Source organism: Chiloscyllium punctatum, chromosome 37 (assembly GCF_047496795.1).
Source record: "Chiloscyllium punctatum isolate Juve2018m chromosome 37, sChiPun1.3, whole genome shotgun sequence".
NCBI lineage: Eukaryota > Metazoa > Chordata > Chondrichthyes > Orectolobiformes > Hemiscylliidae > Chiloscyllium > Chiloscyllium punctatum.
The window spans coordinates 10113743-10119742 of record NC_092775.1 but is presented as its reverse complement, the minus strand read 5'-3'; the positions used below and the strand labels follow the sequence as shown (position 1 = coordinate 10119742).

The 6000-nt window shown below is 40.4% G+C and overlaps 1 protein-coding gene across 2 annotated transcripts in view; it reads left to right on the top strand.

The window, feature by feature from the left end:
* LOC140462849 (serine/threonine-protein kinase 3/4) overlaps positions 1-6000 on the top strand; it is a 147022-nt gene that overhangs the window by 43877 nt on the left and 97145 nt on the right. The window lies entirely within an intron of this gene.

The following is a 6000-nucleotide window of genomic DNA, read 5'->3' as shown; positions in this document are numbered from 1 at the left end:
GAGGCTTTTCTCTCTGGAGCTTTGGAGGCTGATGGGTGACCTAATGGAGGTTTATAAAATCATGAGGGGCATGGATAGGGTAAATAGACAAGGTCTTTTTCCCCAGGGTAAGGAAGCCCAAAACTAGAGGGCATAAATTTAAGGTGAAGAGGGGAAAGATTTAAAAGGGACCTAAGGGGCCATTTTTTTCATGCAGAGGGTGGTATGTGTATGGAATGAGTTGCCAGAGGAAGTGGTGGAAGCTGGTACAATTACAGCCTTTAAAGACACCTGCATGGGTATATGAATAGGAAGGGTTTAGAGGGATATGGGCCAAATGCTGGCAAATTAAAATAGATTTATTTAAGATATTTGGTCAGCATGGACGATTTGGACCGAAGGGTCTCTTTTCAAGCTGTACATCTGTAAGACTCTAACTATAGCTTATTGATGGTTTCATGAGCTTGCCTCAACTTGGTTAAGTGATCACTGTTGCCATCTTAAATTAGTGTTTTTCCTCTTTTGAAATCATCTTAGTCTCAAATGTTTGAATATCTTGCTCAACACAAAATTTGTCTTAACACCTGGTGCAAGACTATCCTTGGAACCATAGTCTAGATTAGAGTGGTGCTGGAAAAGCAGAGCAGGTCATGCAGCATCCGAGGAGCAGGAAAATCGACGTTTTGGGCAAAAGCCCTTCATCAGGAATCACTTTTGCCTATTCTTGGAACCGTTCCTAGCGTCTGTTGTGACCTTCAGGGGAACCGGAGGGTGACAGAACAAAATAAAACTCTTGGTGTAATTGGAGATGGCAAGCTAAGTTCTAATGCCAAGTTAATTTAATTTTATTGTGAAGTCTGAGGTGCCATGCTTTGAAAATGTAAGAGAAGCTGAAATAAACCAAGAAACTGTTTGCTGTGTATTTGAATAAATACTGTGGCTTGAAAGGAGACCTGATAATGAGACAAATGATTTGTGTGGGAAACTCTCCCTCTGTGAACTCTGTCAGTGAGATATGAATTAAAAAGCAAAGTACTGTGATTGCTGCAAAACTGAAATAGAAACAAAATGTTAGAGACAGAAACAGGGTTTACATTCTGGATCATCAGAATTGGGAAAACTCCGATATAATAGACATTAAGGGATAGGTAGGACAAGGATTAAAACAAAAGTCTGATAGGCTGGAAGAAACAAGAGCTTAAATGACAGACTAATTTTACTGGGTCAAAGGGAATAATGGGGAAAGAACCAAAAATATGTACTTACAGTAGTTGTGCAACTGACCAATGTTATGTTGTATGATTTGTAAAGAACTAGGAACTAATTGTTATGTGAATATATATTCCGCAGTATCACTCTTACATCTGCTTGGGAGTCATGTGCGAGCCAGTAGTGGCTTAGATCTTCTGGTCCCCGCATAGTAGGAGACTAGACGTTTGACTCAAGACTTTTCGGAACCCAGTGGAAGTTCTGATGCAGTGACTCTGTTAGAATTGCTAAGAAGTTTAAACTTCTCACTGGCAACTCCCTTGATCCCAGAAGCTTCTGAAAATGTCTCCGATTCAAAGCTCAATTTGAAAACTTCAGAGTTTTGATGTGCTTTCCTGAATAGTTACCCAGGAGATGTTAGATAGAAAAAAAACAGATTTAACTCCTAGTTAACTACATAAATATAGAACTGACCCTGTGGCCATGAACTGCCCCAACCCAATTTAGCTGTTCACCACCACCTGGATCCCACACCTCCCAATGGTCCCTTAACTTCCCCATGACTCTCTGAATCCCTCCTCCACCCATCGCCTGACTACCCATCCTGCCTTGCCACCTTACGCATTCACCTATTCACTGGTATGCTCCCTTACTTATGTGCTGAAAAACTTTAATTGTCCCAAAATGTTTTTAACACAATCCAGAATATAGCAGTATGAGGAAACAATTTAATGGAAGACTTTTCTGAAATTCTAAGAGTTGTTCAGAAATCTGGAGTTTGGTCATGCCACAATAAAGTAGGAGCAGAGCAGTAATTCGACAGTGATTGCTGTGTTCAGGCCAGCTGTTAGTCTGCCAGCCTTATGGCGAGCTGAGGGAAATGTACACTTATCGTTCATTAGCAGAGGGATTGAATTCAAGAGTCGTGAGGTGATGTTGCAGCTGTACAGGACTTTGGTTAGGCCACATTTGGAGTACTGTGTGCAGTTCTGGTCGCCTCACTTTAGGAAAGATGTGGAAGCTTTGGAGAGGGTGCAGAGAAGATTTACCAGGATGTTGCCTGGAATGGAGAGTAGGTCGTACGAGGATAGGTTGAGAGTTCTCGGCCTTTTCTCGTTGGAACGGCGAAGGATGAGGGGTGACTTGATAGAGGTTTATAAGATGATCAGAGGAATAGATAGAGTAGACAGTCAGAAACTTTTTCCCTGGGTACAACAGAGTGTTACAAGGGGACATAAATTTAAGGTGAAGGGTGGAAGGTATAGGGGAGATGTCAGGGGTGGGTTCTTTACCCAGAGAGTGGTGGGGGCATGGAATGCGCTGCCCGAGGGAGTGGTAGAGTCAGATTCATTGGCGACCTTTAAGCGGCATTTGGATAGGTACATGGATGGGTGCTTAATCTAGGATAGAAGTTCGGCACAACATCGTGGGCCGAAGGGCCTGTTCTGTGCTGTATTGTTCTATGTTCTATGTTCTAGCCACAGCATTATTAAACTAAAATGCGATTATTTCTAACTTGTGCAATTAAGGCAATACTTCTGAAAATAAAAATCAGAGGGAATTGAAGTGAAAAACTGACAAGCATAACAAAATACGTTTACATCCCGAAAATGTCATTCTCAAAATTGCTTGCCACCTTTCTTGTTGCTCCTTCTGATTTTCTACTTGTTACACCTGTAACCCAACTCAAAATGTGCTTATAAGTTGGAAAATTGGTTCTGTTTCTCTTATTTCAATGGGTTGCTGTGGAAAGTGGGTAATTACCGAAACATTTTCCTGTGCTCAGATTTAATCTTGCAGTATAAACCAGAAAAATCTGACTGGAATTAATCTTGATGTGGAGGTGCTGGTGCTGGACTGGGGTGGACAAAGCTTAAAAAGCATGCAACACCAGGTTATAGTTATAGACACAATTTTGTCTTATGATCCTGCTCCACAGCTACCTATGAATGAGCAGTGCTTCAAAAGCTAAGTACTTCCAAATAAACCTGTTGGACTATAACCTGATGTTGTGGAATTAATCTTGGCGCCTTTGTGCTATAGTTTTGAAACATGGGTTAAATGGTAGCTAGTGTATGAGAGGTCAGAGAAATAAGATACTTGGACAACAAATCCACTTGTGTATTTTTGTCGAATTTGTATGAGAGTGGATTGCATGCTGGAATATCTGCTACAGTCTATTTCCTCTTTTTGTGGTATTCTGTTCGTTAGCCAGAACAAACCAAAATAGTCAATTTCTTTGCCCCAATGTGAATGTTAGATACTTATGATCTCAACATCTTAGCCCTACTCAGCCCATCTGATTGGGTAGGTGATTAAAGATTTGGTGCTTGTCCTAACTTCACATCAATTACTATTTGCATTTGCACCAGACCATGGAGAGATTCAAAAATGAGGATTACTGACTAATAGGAATGAATAATGAAAGACATGGCTTCATCAGCAGAGTCTTACTCCTTGGTTATGTCACTTGGTGATCTATTGTTACAGTTATAGGTTAGTTCTTGAGCTAATTCAGAGGAAGCATTTCACACCAGAACATTGTTGTCAAAACCAATCCCAACTTGCGTAAATAGTGACAGCTGGCAGGCCAAGAAGATGTTTTAGCGACACAGGTTATTAATGTTTGTTTTCAAACTGCTTTGACACGTGACCAGAGAAATTCCAATTACATGAATGATATTCAGAATATCAGCGACATGAAGATATTACAGAATTACTTCATCATAAGGAATCAAAGAATCCTTAGTGTGCAAGTAAGCAATTCAGTCCACTGAGTTTACACCAACCCTCTGCAGAGCTTCCCACCCAAACCCACCCCCCTGCCCCATCCTTGTAACCTTGCATGTAACTTGCACAAGACCATGGAGGGATTGAGAAGGCCAGGACTGTTGACTTAGTTATGAAAGGCATGGCTTCTTCAGAGAAGTTTTATCTCCTTGATTATGCCACCAAGTGATCTATTGTTCCACTTCTACCCTCATGTCAGACTATTTTGGTATAGGGTTGAGAGAAAACACCATTTGATGATGTAGATTAGTGTTGTTGTTCCCAGGAGCAGTGTGCATTTAAGGGCAAATTGTCAGCATAATGGAAATTTTGCCTAAATCCATACGTGGGATGGAAACTCTTGGAAAATGTAACTTAACCTTTAAAATGATTTCATGGCTTAGTTTTTAAATGAGAAAAGTAGTTTAAGGCCTAACCAAAAGCCACCATCAGAATTGGAAAGGCGAGATAAATCAAGGGCCTGTATTGTAACAGTCTCAGGATGTTGAAGGAGAACAAAACTGAAAAGCGAAAGGAGTTCTGGTTTTACATCTTGAGAGATGTTGACTTTGTGGAGGAAATGTGTATGGATTGAGCTACCAGATGATGTGGTGAAGGCTGGTACAATTACAGCATTTAAAAGGCATCTGGATGGGTGTATGAATAGGAAGGGTTTGGAGGGACACGGGTCAAATGCTGGCAAATGGGACTGGATTTATTTAGGATATCTGGTCGGCATGGAAGAGTTGGAGCAAAGAGTCTGTTTGTGCTGTATATCTCCATGACTATGGAACAGCATAATATGTTTTCAGTTCAAAAGTAAAATGCAGGAGAAGAAAGGAAACCTTTTCTAAGAATATTGGAATGGGAGTAGGCCATTTAGCCCCTCAAGCCTGATCCATCCTTCTGGGAGATCAGGGTTTATCTGTGGTCTGACTCTATATATTTGCCTTGAATAGTCTTTGCCAAACAAATTATTTATCTCCGATCTAAAAATAACAGCTGATCCAGATTCCACTGCTGTTTGTTGAAGAGTACCAAACAACATCTCCCTTTTATGTATAGAAGTACTTCCTAAAATCTCTCCTGAATGGTCTGGCCTTAATTCTCAAACTATGCTCCCTAATTCTAGAATCCCCAACCAGTGGAAATGGTCTTTCCATATTTGCCCTGTTGTCTCCTCTTAATATCTTGAAGACTTCGATCAGATCACTCGTAGTTCATCTCATTAGTTTGTATCTGTTTGAAAGAAGCCGAGAGCTTAGAGGATCATTGACTGTGGTACTCATAAAAGTAGAGAAAAAGACACTGTTACGATGGGGTGTTTAGAAGTTACAGGTAACCAGGATGACTGTGATCTTAAGTGCCTGAGGCTAGCGAGCACTACCTTGGAATGGCCTTCAGTATTTAAGTGAAGTATTTGCCACAGAAGGGGAAGCAACTTCTTGGAAGCAGTTTTAAGAATGTCAGCAATGTGGGAGTTTCAAAAAGGTGGTCTTTGTAAATGTTGAGATAAAGCTAGGTCAAAGATGAAAATATACAAGGTGGTTTCTGTTGGTTAAATGCAAAACAGAAATAACATGTCTGCACCGAAGTGTTATCATCTCCTTGCCCTATTCAAGAACTTCAAGGAGATATGGGTGTTGTTTTCCAACCATTGCACTGAAGTGCCCCGAGATTGTAGTCTTGGAATTCTGGAGGAAACGTAATGACTGATTAGAACCATCAAAGCAGAGCAAATTGGGTTTTCCGATGTTACAGTGGTGCCTATAATTCAAAAATGCATTGTTGGCTGTAAAACATCCTGTGATATAAATGAAAGATGATATGTACTTACAGTACAGATTGGGAGAGAGGGTAGAGTACAGGGAACCTATAAAGGTGATTCAATAGGATGAAGCACAGATGATAGATTCAGAGAGAAAGCCAGTAGATATGCATCTTGCAGTGGGATAAAATGTGATTATTGTGTAGATTTTTGAGAATTATCTAGAAGCTAAATCTTATCAAGAACTTTGAAAGAAAGAAACAATTGTTTTTATA